Source organism: Canis aureus, chromosome 16 (assembly GCF_053574225.1).
Source record: "Canis aureus isolate CA01 chromosome 16, VMU_Caureus_v.1.0, whole genome shotgun sequence".
Lineage (NCBI taxonomy): Eukaryota > Metazoa > Chordata > Mammalia > Carnivora > Canidae > Canis > Canis aureus.
Genome location: NC_135626.1, coordinates 15,870,415 through 15,883,848, shown reverse-complemented (window position 1 = coordinate 15,883,848; position 13,434 = coordinate 15,870,415). Strand labels below are relative to the sequence as shown.

General features: G+C 45.1%; 1 pseudogene across 1 annotated transcript; it reads right to left on the bottom strand.

Annotated features, from left to right (window-relative positions):
* Positions 1–1,410: 1,410 nt before the first annotated feature.
* Positions 1,411–2,819, bottom strand: LOC144285261 (protein FAM32A pseudogene; annotated as a pseudogene). Its single transcript, XR_013353592.1, has 2 exons — positions 2,458–2,819; positions 1,411–1,943 (listed from the first exon to the last, which is right to left on the bottom strand). The product of XR_013353592.1 is annotated as a protein FAM32A pseudogene (transcript).
* Between the last annotated feature and the right edge of the window lie 10,615 nt (positions 2,820–13,434).

Below are 13,434 nucleotides of genomic sequence, written 5' to 3'. Positions count from 1 at the left end.
TTGGGGGGGAAGAGGCAGAGGGAGAGGGAGAAACCGACCATCCCTGAGCAGGGAGCCTGCTGTGGGACTCGATCCCAGGACTCTGGCATCATGACCTGAGCTGAAGGCAGAAGCTCAATCAACTGAGCCACCCAGGTCACTTCTTAACATTTATTTTCAACTGGATATTTTGGAATATAAGAAGTTATTGATTTTAAAAAATTAACTTGAAAAAAAAATTAACTTGATATATATATATACATGCACATAAAACATATATGTACAGTTTAAAGAAAAAGAATAAAATAGACATCTGCCTCACTAGCTTAAGAAATAGAGCACTGGGCAGCCGCATGGCCCAGAGGTTTAGTGCTGCCTTCAGCCCAGGGCGTGATCCTGGAAACCAAGGATCGAGTCCCGTGTCAGGCTCCCTGCATGGAGCCTGCTTCTCCCTCTGCCTGTGTCTCTTTCTCGGTATCTCTCATGAATAAATAAATAAAATATTAAAAAAAAAAAAAAGAAAGAGAAGAAATAGAGCACCAGTAGCCCTTTAGAATTGCTTTTATGCCTCTCCTTAACTGGAGCTCCCTCTTTCCCCATCCCTAAGGGATGCACTAACCTGGATTTTGTTATAATTATTAACCTTCTGTCCTTTCTTTTTTTTTCTTTTTTTTAATATTTTATTTATTTATTCATGAGAGAGAGAGAGAGACAGACAGACAGACAGACAGACATAGGCAGAGGGAGAAGCAGGCTCCATGCCGGGAGCCCGATGTGGGATTCGATCCCGGGACTCCAGGATCATGCCCTGGGCTGAAGGCAGGCGCTCAACCGCTGAGCCACCGAGGTGTCCCTCTTCTGTCCTTCCTTTATAGCTTCACCATACGGTTTTAGATCCCAAAACAATACATTGTGTGATTCTTGTATGCTTTCGAAGTTTTATCAGTGGACTCATGCTGGATTCCAGTTTTTAAATTGATCTATGTGTGTGTTATTGAAATTCATCCTGTTGTTGCATGTAGCTAATACTGAATTTTTTTATCCCTTCCACTTGTTGATGAATATTTGGGTTGTTTCTGCTTTTCTTTACTATTACCCATATCCTTTCCATGTTTAAGTTTCTCAGGGACGTAAATTGGGAGCAGAGTTAGAAGGTCACAAGCCACGCGCACCTTCACCTCTTTTTCTTCTCCAGATTCTGAAGCAATGTGTATTCCTTGCAGCCCTGGACCAGAGTGTCAGTGGCTCTTTACCTCTTTACCAATCTTTACCAATGCTTTGTAGCATCCACTCTGTGTCAGTCTGGTGAGCATGAACTGGTATCTTTTTTTTTTTTTTTTTTAATTATTATTTTTTTGCTTTATTCTGTTCATACGTGACAGCCCCAAGCCCAACACTTGGTTTTTCTCTTTTGACTTTACTACTCTGCCACTACCTAGGTCAACAGTCTTCCTCCCAGTAGTATATATGGTTTGATCCTCATCACGCCGGTATAACACAGGTCCTCAGAGATCAGGGCTCTTGCCAGCACCAGGACCTCCGTCATCCCCTTTGACTGTACTCTTGGTGCTGGGGCTCTGCCCAGGTCCTGTCACCCATGAGGTGTCCTTAGGCCAGAAACACCAAGCAGGCTACATGTTCTCTGCCAACTTTGAATAAACGTGGGGACTGCTTAGAGCCTAGGGTTGAGGGTAGTGAGGCAGGCTGTGTCTGGGTCCATTACAAAGGGATGCTGTGCTTGATTAACGAAGTCTGCCACGGCGATACCCTCTAGACATGTCTGGAATGGGGACCCTGGGGGGAGAGACTGCGTGCTGGCCACAGGCTGCTCAGACAGGGACAAGGTATGTACTATATCCTTGCATTTGGCGATTCTTCTGCTTCCCAGGCTGCATTGTCTCACACACCAGGTGGCTGAGGAGGCATTCTGAAGGCCATGAAGGTTTAAGTGGCTTCCCTAGGCTCTGGAAGGAAGAGAATAAGCCCCAAGCTAAAGGGTGCTTGGGAGGACAGCTCACACAGGCCCCGCAGGACCTGTGGGGTCTGTAAGCTCAGGCTGTGCTGGCATTAGCTCCTTATCCTCTGAAGTCCATGCTGGCATTAACTCCTTATCCTCTGGAGTCCGTTTCATCCCGGTAAAGACAGCTAGCTGGATGACTGTCAGAATGAGATGCAACTTGGGGGTAAAGACGCTTTCTGTATGTGACACAGAAATAACCTTAATCTCTAAATAAACCTGTACAAAATTTCCAGTCCAAACTAAAAAAGTTTACCTTCTATGCTACCAACAAACTGAAATGGAGTAAAAGAACAGTCTTACTTTAATCAAGTTCCAGCAAGAGGGCACAGTGCTTTGGAAAGCATCTGTCTCAGCAGAAAACGCAAGGGTGTGTGTAAAAGAATGTTTCTAGAAAATACCAAAGGCACCAAACAGAACCTTAACTTTGCCTTCCAATTCCCCTCGATGCCACTGCATACCCTGGGTGGGGAGGCTACTTCGTCCAGCTGACTTTGGGAATGTCCTAATGCTCCGTAAGGGTGTCCAAGTGTCTGTTGAAGTCCTCCACTCTCTGCTTGTGGGTTTTAGATGCTTTCTTTAGGATCCTTTCCATTTGCCGCTTCTCCTGCATCTTCTCGAAGGCCGCCTGGGCCGGGGTTCGCTTGTCCAGGCCTCGCCGCTTCTCCTTCTCGTTCTTTTTGCTCATTCCCATCGCTTCCAGGAGTTTCGCCTTGTCTTTGTCCTTCTTTTTCTTCTTCTGCTTGGTCACACCGAGCTCTGCGACGCCTTTTAGTTTCAGGGTCCCCTTCTGAACCTGCTCGTAGGCCGCCATGGTGCTTGCTTTTCCCATGAACTGGTATCTTATTGTGGTTTAAATTGGCATTTTGAGGGGTGCCTGGCTGACTCAGTTAGTGGAGCATGTGACTCTGGATCTCAGTTTTGAGCCCCATTTTGGGTATAGAGATTACTTTAAAAAAATAAAATCTTGGGGACCCCTGGGTGGCTCAGTCCATTAAGCATCTGCCTTCGGCTCAGGTATCCCAGGCTCATTGGGCTCCCTGCTCAGTGGGGAGTCTGCTTCTCTCTCTCCCTCTGTCCCCAGTCGTGCTCTCTCACTCTCTTTCTCTCTGTCAAATAAATAAAAATCTTTTAAAAAGTCTTGGGATACCTCAGTGGCTCAGTTGATTGAGCTTCTGACTCTCAATTTCAGCTCAGATCATGATCTCAGGGTTATGAGCTCAAGCCTTGCATTGTATGACCCAGCAATTCCACCCCCAACAGAAACAAAACGTAAGAGAAATAATATATATGAGAGACATGAGAACATATATCAACAAGAAGACTCAGGGCCATTCCATTTACAATAGCCAAAAACTAAAAACAGCCTAGGGATCTATCGACAGGTGAATAGGTAAGATAACAGTCATATTCATACAATGGAATACGACTCAGCAATAGAAAGGAAGCAGCTACTGATGCACATACCAAGGATAAGTACCAAAACATATGTCAAGTGAGAGCTTCGTGCTGGGCGTGGAGCCTGCTTGAGGTTCTCTCTCTCCCTCTACCCCTGTCAACCCCTCATGCTGTCTGTCTCTAAAAAAAATAAAATCTTTTAAAAAGTTGGCATTTTTTAAAAGGATTTTATTTATTTATTTTTTCAAATATTTTATTTATTTATCCATGAGAGATGGACAGAGAGAGAGGGAGGCAGAGACACAGGCAGAGGGAGAAGCAGGCCCCACCCAGGGAGCCCGACGTGGGACTCGATCCTTGCGTCTCCAGGATCACAACCTGGGCTGAAGGCGGCACTAAACCACTGGACCACCAGGGCTGCCCAGGATTTTATTTATTTATTCATGAGAGACACACAGAGAGAGGCAGAGACACAGGCAGAGGGAGAAGCAGGCTCCCGGAAGCCTGATGTGGGACTCAATCCTGGGACTCCAGGAACACACCCTGGGCTAAAGGCAGACACTAAACCGCTGAGCCACCCAGGTGTCCCTAAAAAGTTGGCATTTTGATGATTATTGCTAACACTGAACATATTTATGAGCTATTTGTTTCCTCATTTATGCACCTATACTTTTCTTTCTTTCTTTCCTATTCAACTTTTTTCTCTTCCCTCTCCTCCTCCAGGTGGTACCCCTATTAGATTATTACTGATTCATAAGTGATCTTCCCACATGAGCATTTTGATACTAATTCTTTGTTTATTATGTGTTGTAAACACCTCTCTCAGTTTGTGGCTGGCTTTTTCACTATCTTAATAGTATCTTTTAAAAATATTTTTTCTTTTTTTCCTTTTTTTCCATCTTTTTTAGAGGGAGGGTGGGGAGGGGCAGAGGGAGAGAGAGAATCTTTTTTTTTAAGATTTTATTTATTTATTCATGAGAGACATACACACACACACAGAGGCAGAAATACAGGCCGAGGGAGAAGCAGGCTCCATGCAGGGAGCCCAACGTGGGACTTGATCCCGGGCTGAAGGCGGCGCTAAACCGCTGGGCCACTGGGGCTGCCCGAGAGAAAGAATCTTAAGCAGACTCCGTGCCCAGCACAGAGCCCAATGTGGGGCTCAATCTCATGACCCTGAGGTCATGACCTGAGCCGAAATCAAGAGTTGGATGCTTAACCGACTGAGCCATCCAGGCACCCTAATAGCATCTTTTGTTGAATACAACAGTCAGAGCTAAAGCCAGCAAGCCTATCATTAACTGAAGTTCAATATTGGGGATCCCTGGGTGGCTCAGCGGTTTAGTGCCGCCTTCAACCCAGGGCCTGATCCTGGACACCAGGGATCGAGTCCCATGTCGGGCTCCTTGCATGGAGCCTGCTTCTCCCTCTGCCTGTGTCTCTGCTTCTCTCCTCTCTGTGCCTCTCATGAATAAATAAATAAAATCTTAAAAAAAATAAGTTCAATATTTGTTTATGTTTTATTTCTTTTGTGGTAAAATGTACATGCAGTGAAGTGCACAAATTTTCAGTGTTCCTTCAGTGAGCTCAGATAAATGCATACAACCATGCAACCCAGACCCTTATCAAGATAGAGAACATGACCTCACTCCAGAAAGTTCCCTCATTCGTCTTCCCAGGCAGTTTCTACACCACTCCCACAGAATCAACCACTATTTGGGTTTTTTTTCTGCCGTAGACTAGTTTTTCCTGTGTTAGAATTTCATACAAATGGAATCATACAGTATGTACTTTTTTGTCAAAGGCTTCTTTCTCTCTCACTTGACATATGTTTTGGTACTTATCCTTGGTATGTGTATCAGTAGCTGCTTCCTTTCTATTGCTGAGTCGTTTCATTATATGAATATGTACAATTTGGGATCCCTGGGTGGTGCAGCGGTTTAGCGCCTGCCTTTGGCCCAAGGCATGATCCTGGAGACCCGGGATCGAATCCCACGTTGGGCTCCCGGTGCATGGAGCCTGCTTCTCCCTCTGCCTATGTCTCTACCGCCCCCCCCCTCTCTCTCTGTGTGACTATCATAAATAAATAAAAATTAAAAAAAAAGAATATGTACAATTTACCTACTTATTCACCTATTGATAGATCCCTGGGCTGTTTTTAGCTTTTGGTTATTATAAATGGAGTGGCCCTGAGTCTCATGTCTCTCATATATATTATTTCTCTTACATGTTTTGTTTCTGTTGGGGGTAGAATTTCTGGGTCATGCGTTAGGCCTAACCTTTTTTTTTTTTTTTTTTTTTAGTATAAGATCCATTCAGAAAACTACTCACATTCAAAGTATATTGCTTAGATAGCTTTTGAAAGTGTACACAGCCATGTAGCCATCGCCTAGTCAAGAGGTGGGATCTTGGCCCACTCTGGGCCAGTCAGCTGGGCTGTCCATTCTGGGGCTGGACATCTATGCTGATTGAGGCATGAGGGAAAGGATAGTAGAGCCCCTCATTCTGCAGTGGAGCCAAAGAGACTTTGAGGCCCGGACTCTTGTAGCTATTAGAGTTCATGGATTTTTTTTTCCCACATTAGCACCTTCAGCCTTGCCATCAGGTATCCCTCCAGTGAATTCCTTTGTGCTTATATCAGCCAAACCTGGCTTCTGTTGCTTGCAGTCAAATTCCTGGTGGATACAGCACACCCAACCACTAGCCCCCAGATTTTAGTGGATTGCCCCCCTCACATTGCTACAACCATCTTAGCAGTCAAATCTACCTATAACCAATCCCTGAGGTCTTCTACGACCCCATTCAAACCCTTGCATTCCTGGCCTGACAAGGTGAGCTTGGAGACAGGTAGTCACTTTACCTCTAATTTAAAAGTTGGCAGCAAAGCTACTTCGAACATTTGGACCTGGTGGATTGTTGGTTGTTGTTTTTTCCCCCCTCTAACTTTAAATTTAGTTTGCAATTTTGGAACAATTTTCTCTCAGTCCCCAGTGGAAAGTTAATGGAGAACACTGGCTTAATTTAGAAGGTGAAATATAGGAGTGTGTATGATTTTCTGAACTTCATTTTTGGAAAGCAGGTTTATTTCTCTTGCTTCTCCACATAGAGTGCTGTGGGGCTAGGGGAGGGGGTGTTCAGAGCAGTGACGGGAAACTGGGGTAGACCTGGAGTCAGAGTTCTTCTGCGCCATCCCTCAGGGACCGTTTGCTTCAGAAGGCTCAGCACCCACATTGTTCTACTCTAAGTGGGACCTCATTTAAAAGTTTAAAAAAAAAGGAAATGAATTCACTTCTGATTTCTCTTTTAATGTCATCCAATCACACAGGTTAGTGATAGGAAACGACTCAATTTTGACTGGTGTCTGAGTTGTCACAGTGCTTGTCCTCATTAATATCAGGGTCTGGGAAAATATCTGATCAAGGGACAGGTGTCATGGGTGATGTTCGCCAAGAAAAGGTCAGATATGACTGTGAAATTCTCTTACCCCAAATAATAAAAGCCAGCTGAGGCTGGGTCTCAGGGTAGCCGCCCAAGTGGCCCACATTTGCCCAGTTTCCATCCCATGACCTTTCTGGATGGCCAGTTCCTTCAGCCATTTTTAATCCTCATGATGGTTTTCCTCATTTGCAGAAGCCACTGCTTTGGGGTCTGATGACCCCAGCCTAGACATGAAGAACTTTATTCTACTCTCGGGACTCATTAGGACCTTATACTTATGACTTGAGCTCAGCAGACAGAATATGGTTCCCCATAGCCTCCCCCTCTCAAAGGTGCTGCCGAGCAGGTCACTCAGCTGCTTGGAGTGTCTCACTTGGCCAGAGCTGCAGGTGGCTGTGAGCATGGTGGGTTTGCCAGGCTTTTTTTGCAAGTTGAGCATCATACAAGGGCACCACACAGAAGAGGGCTTCAATTTATGTGGTTTATGAAAGCGATTTTCTAACAAATGGATAGGAAGCATCTCGTTTTCATATTAGCAGTTTACTACAATCCTTTTTAAACAGGTGGAAGATAAGCATCTCTGATGAAAGGAACCTCCTCTGATTCCACAGAAAAGTATGTCATGGGCCGTGATGGCCTCAGACTTCCCATAACCCTGTCTTTAGGTTTGGGTTGTGTGGTGAACTGGGTTCATCACCTTGACAGGGTGATGGGGGGAATACCTTTGCAAAGGCAAGAGCTGGGAAATAAGCAGGCCCTGTGTGGAATCTCAGTTGCCAGGGCTCCGTGGCTCAGCAGTTGAGCATCTGCCTTCAGCACAGGGCGTGATTCCACAGTCCTGGGATTGAGTCCCATATCGCACTCCCTGTGAGGAGCCTGCTTCTCCCTCTGCCTGTGTCTCTGCCTCTCTCTGTGTGTCTCTCATGAATAAATTAATAAAACTTAAAAAAAAAATCTCAGTTGCCTTCACAGAACTGATACTTTGCATCTAGGTCACTCTCAGGTCATGGCAGAGAGGACAGGCCAACAGAGCAGCTGGAACTCTACTGTGGGCTGGGCTCACTTTGTGCAGGCCTGTCCAGAGGATGGATCAGGAGCTAGTTGAGGGTTGAAGGTTTGCACCGCATGGGTCATTGTTCTGGAGCAGGCTCACTGTACATCATTTTTAGTGGCGAGCTCTGCTGATAGATGTAGAACATGGACCCTTAAGGCATTGGTGTTGGGATTTGGGGAAGGCATGTGAGATGGACAGTACATTGAGGCAGCTTGGGAGGAGCTACCTTCGAAGGAGGGCTGGCTGGCAAGGGGGGGCCTGTGCTGGGAGTGCAGGGTTAGTGGGAATAGGAAGGTGAGGTACATCTTCAGAGGTTGGCAGGTGGGAATCAGCCAGTTTGTCTGCAGGAGGCTCACCAGGCAGTCACAGGGTACTGACACAGGCTAGGCCAGTGGTGGAAGAGCTTCAGAAACGTAGGGAATGAGGCTTCAGTAGAAAAGAGGGTTGGCCGGTACCTGGCCCAGAGCCAAAGGCCAAGAGCCAGAAGTGTTCAGGGTCTGTAGGACATGGGTGGGCCTAGCATGAGTAAAGCAGAAGCTGGATTGTTGCTGTTAAAGGCCTGGGCTCTGGGTTCAGACTTACAGGTTTCATCCTGCCTCTAACACTCCCTCACTCTGTGGTCTTGAAAAGTTGCTTTGCCTCTATGGGCCTCAGTTTTGTCATCTGTAAAATGGAAGTAATAAGAGTATCTGTCTTGCTGTCATGAGGACTAAATGAGAAGTCTTGTATAAAGCATTTAGAACAGTGCTTGACATGTGGGTGATGGTGATTATTTTTGTTAGTATTGAGGTCTCCCTGGTTTGGCCAGATGGGTGTCCTCTTGGCCTTAGACCTACCTGCAGCTGGGGTTAACACTGGCACCAGGGCTGCTGCTTTGATTTTATATTGAATTCTATAACCCACATACTTGCCCTGTTTCTGTGGTTGCAGCAAGCTGAGTCAGATGTGTCTCTCAGTTTAATCATCAGATTTCAGGAGACTTTTCTTTCTGCTCTCTGCCTGGCCTCTGTTCTCTTTGATCATTAAGTTGTTTATTTGCTATTTTGTTTAGTTCCCAGGCTGCCTCAAGCCCTTTAAAAGAGAGAGTTATACATTTTGAATGAATACGTATAACTTTACATCATATATTGAATCAGAGTAACAATGTAAGGAGGTATGCTCTGCCTGCCTGTGTCCCTGCCCACTCTCTTTACCTGAGTTTGGGGGATTAGTTAAGGCTTTAAGAAAGGTCAGTCCCTGGGACAGGTTAAGGTGCACCTCCCTCCCCAACCCCACTGCAGAGAAAAAAATCCCAGATTTTTCTGGCCATGAATATGTGCACTCAGGCCTCTTGGAGGCTGGTGATAGGGTGGGTGCAGGAGGACAAAGGTGAACTCATCAAGCACTTCTGTTGCCTGGCAGCATGCAGGTACCTAACCCACTCTGGGCTTCTTCAGGATGCTGCTACTAGGGATAATTATCCCAGTGGTGGGATTGTAGAATTCTAAGGAGTTCATCCTGTAAGTCTGGAGGAGGGGTGCAGATCTACCATAGAATTGGTTTGGACCCAATCATGGGCCATATGAAGGACCAGATGGAAGATCTTCCCCAGGACTTCCTAGTGTTCTTCAAACTTGCCAAGGCATATGTCTCAGTCATCTCTTGCCACAACATTGCTGCATAACAAACCACCCCAAAACCCACCGGCATATGGCAATAAGTATTTATTCCTCCTCACGTATCTTCAGGTTGGGTGAGATTTGGCTGACCTAAGCTGCTCTCAGTGGAACTCGTTGGCTTCAAGCTGGGAGTTGGGTTTAGATATGTTCTGTGTATCTCTTATCCCACTTGGACCAGTGACCACCAAGTCATATAATTGTGGCATGATGATAGTCAGGAGTACAAGAGAGCAAGCTCAGTTGCTGAAGCACATTTCAAGCCTTTACTTGCATCGTATCTGCCGACATCCCATCAGCCAATCCCGGGCCACATGGTCAACCCCAAGCCAAGGGACAGGAAAAGTACACTGCCCACCATTAGGCAATGTGTGGCTATCTTATACTGTTACTGTGAGTAAAGAATTGACACCAATAATTCAATCTACTTTGGGTGAATTTCATTCATTCACTCAGTAAGTATTTTTTAAAGACTACAGTGTGCCAGTCACTGTGCTGCCTCTGGGGATAGAGTGGTGAACAAAGCAGACCTGGTTCTTGCCTTATGGAACTTAGACTCTAGATGTGGAAACACACACAAAAGAGCTACTTCTATTGTTAATTGTTTAATTACAGTTGTAATCATCACTACAAAGGAGAAATAAAGAGCACTGGGGGGCATGTGCAAAGGGTCTGGCCTAGTCCAGGGAGAAAGAGATGGTTGAGCTCAGAAATGAAGGGTAAGACTCAGTTAGGCAAAGGAGCCTTAATAAGATTAACGGCTGACTTCTCATCAGAAACCATGGAAACCAGGAGGCAGTGGGATGATAGTCAAAGTGCTGGAAGAAAAAAACCATCAATAAGAATTCTAAATCCAGAAAAAAATCTGTCCTTCAGAAGTGAAAGATTAATTAAGACATCCCAGATAAACCAAAACTGGATTTGTTGCTATCAGCCATGCCCTACAGGAAATACTGGAAGGAATCCTTTGGGCTGAAATGAAAGGACACTAGGCAGGAACTCAAATCTACATGAAGAAATCAGGAGCACCTTTAAAGCTATAAATGTATTTTGTTTGTAACTCCTTTCTTCTGTCTGCATAAAGCAATGGTTGTAAAACTCTGTTGACAGGGTAATACCATATAAGGATGGGAGAGGAAACAGAGCTAGTGTATAGTGAAGTTTTTGTATGTTGTTGAAATTTTTTTTGTATGTTGTTGAAATTAATTTGGCATAAATCAGAGCTAGATCATTTTATGTTAAAATGTTAATTGTTAACTCCAGGACAACCACAAAAAAAAATAACTAAGAAATATGCAATAAGAGAGAATTAAAATATATGTAGAAAATCCCTATTTAACACAAAAGAAGGCAGTAATGGAAGAATATAAGAATAAAAAGACATGACATATAGGAAACAAATAACAAAATGGCATAAATCTTATGGTAATTGCGTTAAATGCCAGTGGACTAAACGCTCTAATGAAAAGAGAGTAAAAGAATGGATTTAAAAACCCAACTCTATGCTGTCTATAAGAAACATACTTTGGATTCAAAGACACACAGAAGTGGAAACTAAAGAAGTAGAAAAAGATATACCATACAAGCAGTAACCAAAGAGGTAGCTCTGCTGATAGCAGACAAAATATTTAAGACAAAAATAGTTACTAGAGACAAACAAGGACATTTTGTGATGATGAAAGGGTTAATTGATCAGGAAAACATACCAATTATATACGTACCTAACAACGGACCTCCAAGATTCTTGACGCAAAGACTAACAGAAATGAGAGGAGAAGTAGACCATTCAACAGTAATAGTTGGTGGGATGCCTGGGTGGCTCAGCGGTTGAACATCTGCCTTCAGCCCAGGGCATGATCCTGGAGACCCCGGATGGAGTCCCACACTGGGCTCCCTGCATGGAGCCTCCTTCTCCCTCTGCCTGTGTCTGCCTCTCTCTCTCTCTCTCTCTCTCTCTCTTTCTCTCTGTGTGTGTTTCTCATGAATGAGTAAATAAAAATCTTTAAAAAAAAAACCAGTAGTAGTTGGAGGTTCCCCTTTCAGGACTGGGGAACCAGACTGGGGCAGGCCGAATCCACAAGGAAAGCCAAGACTTGAGCAAATGGTCAACCAGGTAGACCTGACAGATGTCTGTATAGCACCCCACCCAACAGAAGCAGAGTCCACATTCTTCCAAGGGCACAGAAAGTTTGCTCCAGGAGATACCATATGTTAGGTCATGAAACCAGCCTCATTAAATTTCAAAGGACTGAAATTCTACAAAGTATGTTCTCTGCCTATAAGGAAATGAAATTAGAAATCGATAACAAAAGGGAATTTGGGAAGTTCACAAATATGTGGAAAGTAAACACTCCTAAATAACCAATGGGTCAATGAAGTCACGAGAGAGACTTGAAAATACTTGGAGATATAAGAAAATAAAAATACAACATGTCCAAACTTACAGGATGCAGCTGAAGCAGTGCTTAGGAGGAAGTTTACAGCTATAAGTGCCTATATTAATGAAGAAAGACTTCAAATTAATAATCTTCTATCTTAAGAAACTAAAAGAGAAGAGCAAACCAAACCCAAAGCAAGCAGAAGGACAGAAATAATAAAGATTAGAGCACACACAAAAAAGAAAGAATAGAAAAGGCCATGTATTAATGGCCCCATTTATATGAAATGTCCAGAATATGCAAATCCAAAGAGAAAGCCTGGAGATTAGTGATTCCCTGGGGGCTAAGGGGAGTAGGAGTGGGGAGGGAGAGCTGGAGAGGGGGTGGGTTAGCAGGGAGGATTTTGGTTTTATCTTCAGAGCAGTAGGAAGCCCCTGGAGGATTTGCCTAGAGAGTTCCATTTCAGGACTGCATTTTGAAGAGCTCTCTGTGACTGTGGAGGAGAACAGATGGGAGAGGGTGAGTGGTGGGTTTGGAGAGGCCTCTGCGTTTCAGGGAGGTTATTGTTCAAGGTTCCCCCGCTAGATGGAGCCAGACCTCCCACAGCCACTGATTTGAATCCCCTTGGGTATTCTTAATCCGCCCAGAGACTGGCTGAGATCTCCTTGCCTTCTGCATGGTAGGGAATGGGCCTTCTATGTATCAGGCTAACTAGGGCTGGCTGGTGGCAAACTGTAGCCACTGAACAAAAACGGGAATTTACCACCCGGCCCCTGGAAAGGCTGAATCAAGCCCACGGACCTAACGGAAATGCTTCAGCCTCCATGTGGCCTCTTGTTTCTTTTGTTGCACACCACCCTTCTCTCTCCTAGGTGTCCACATGGGGACAATAGGCCCAGTATCAGCTCCTGGCTTTACATCTTACTGTTCCAGAGAGCAGCTGAGTTGAGACTTTTACCCATTTCCCAGATTTTCAGGGGGAAGGACTTCAACACACCTGGTGCACCCCCAGAGGGTCAGCAGGTCACAGTGTGAACACTGGGCTTTTGCAGCCCACCCCTGAAGGTAGCTGGGCAGCTGCGGTGAGGCCAGGGAGGGGAGGGGGCATTAGATGGGATGTCAGGTTCCTTTATGGCAAGTGTCCCCCACCCCTCGCACATACACTTTGGGTAATGCACTGCCTAGGACAGGTCTGCCCTTAGGGATAAACTACATGACACTTTCTGTTGTCACTTGAACTGGTTTGCAGACTGTCCATTTCCCCTCCTCTTTTGGCCTTTACTTTCAACCCTTGACTGGGGCAGGGAACATTCCAGAATTTAGAATTAGTCTTACTACCTTTGTGAAGTCTGTCAGTTCCCCCAGAAAAGAAAGACCTAACCCGTGCCCTGCTGACAGACTTGTTGAAAAGGGCCCCAGTTAGTGTCCTTGTCTTGTTTTCACCTGCCTTTTAAAACTCAGCAGCACTGATTCAGGTGCCTCCAAACCTTGGGGGTTGTGGAATAAATGGGCCTC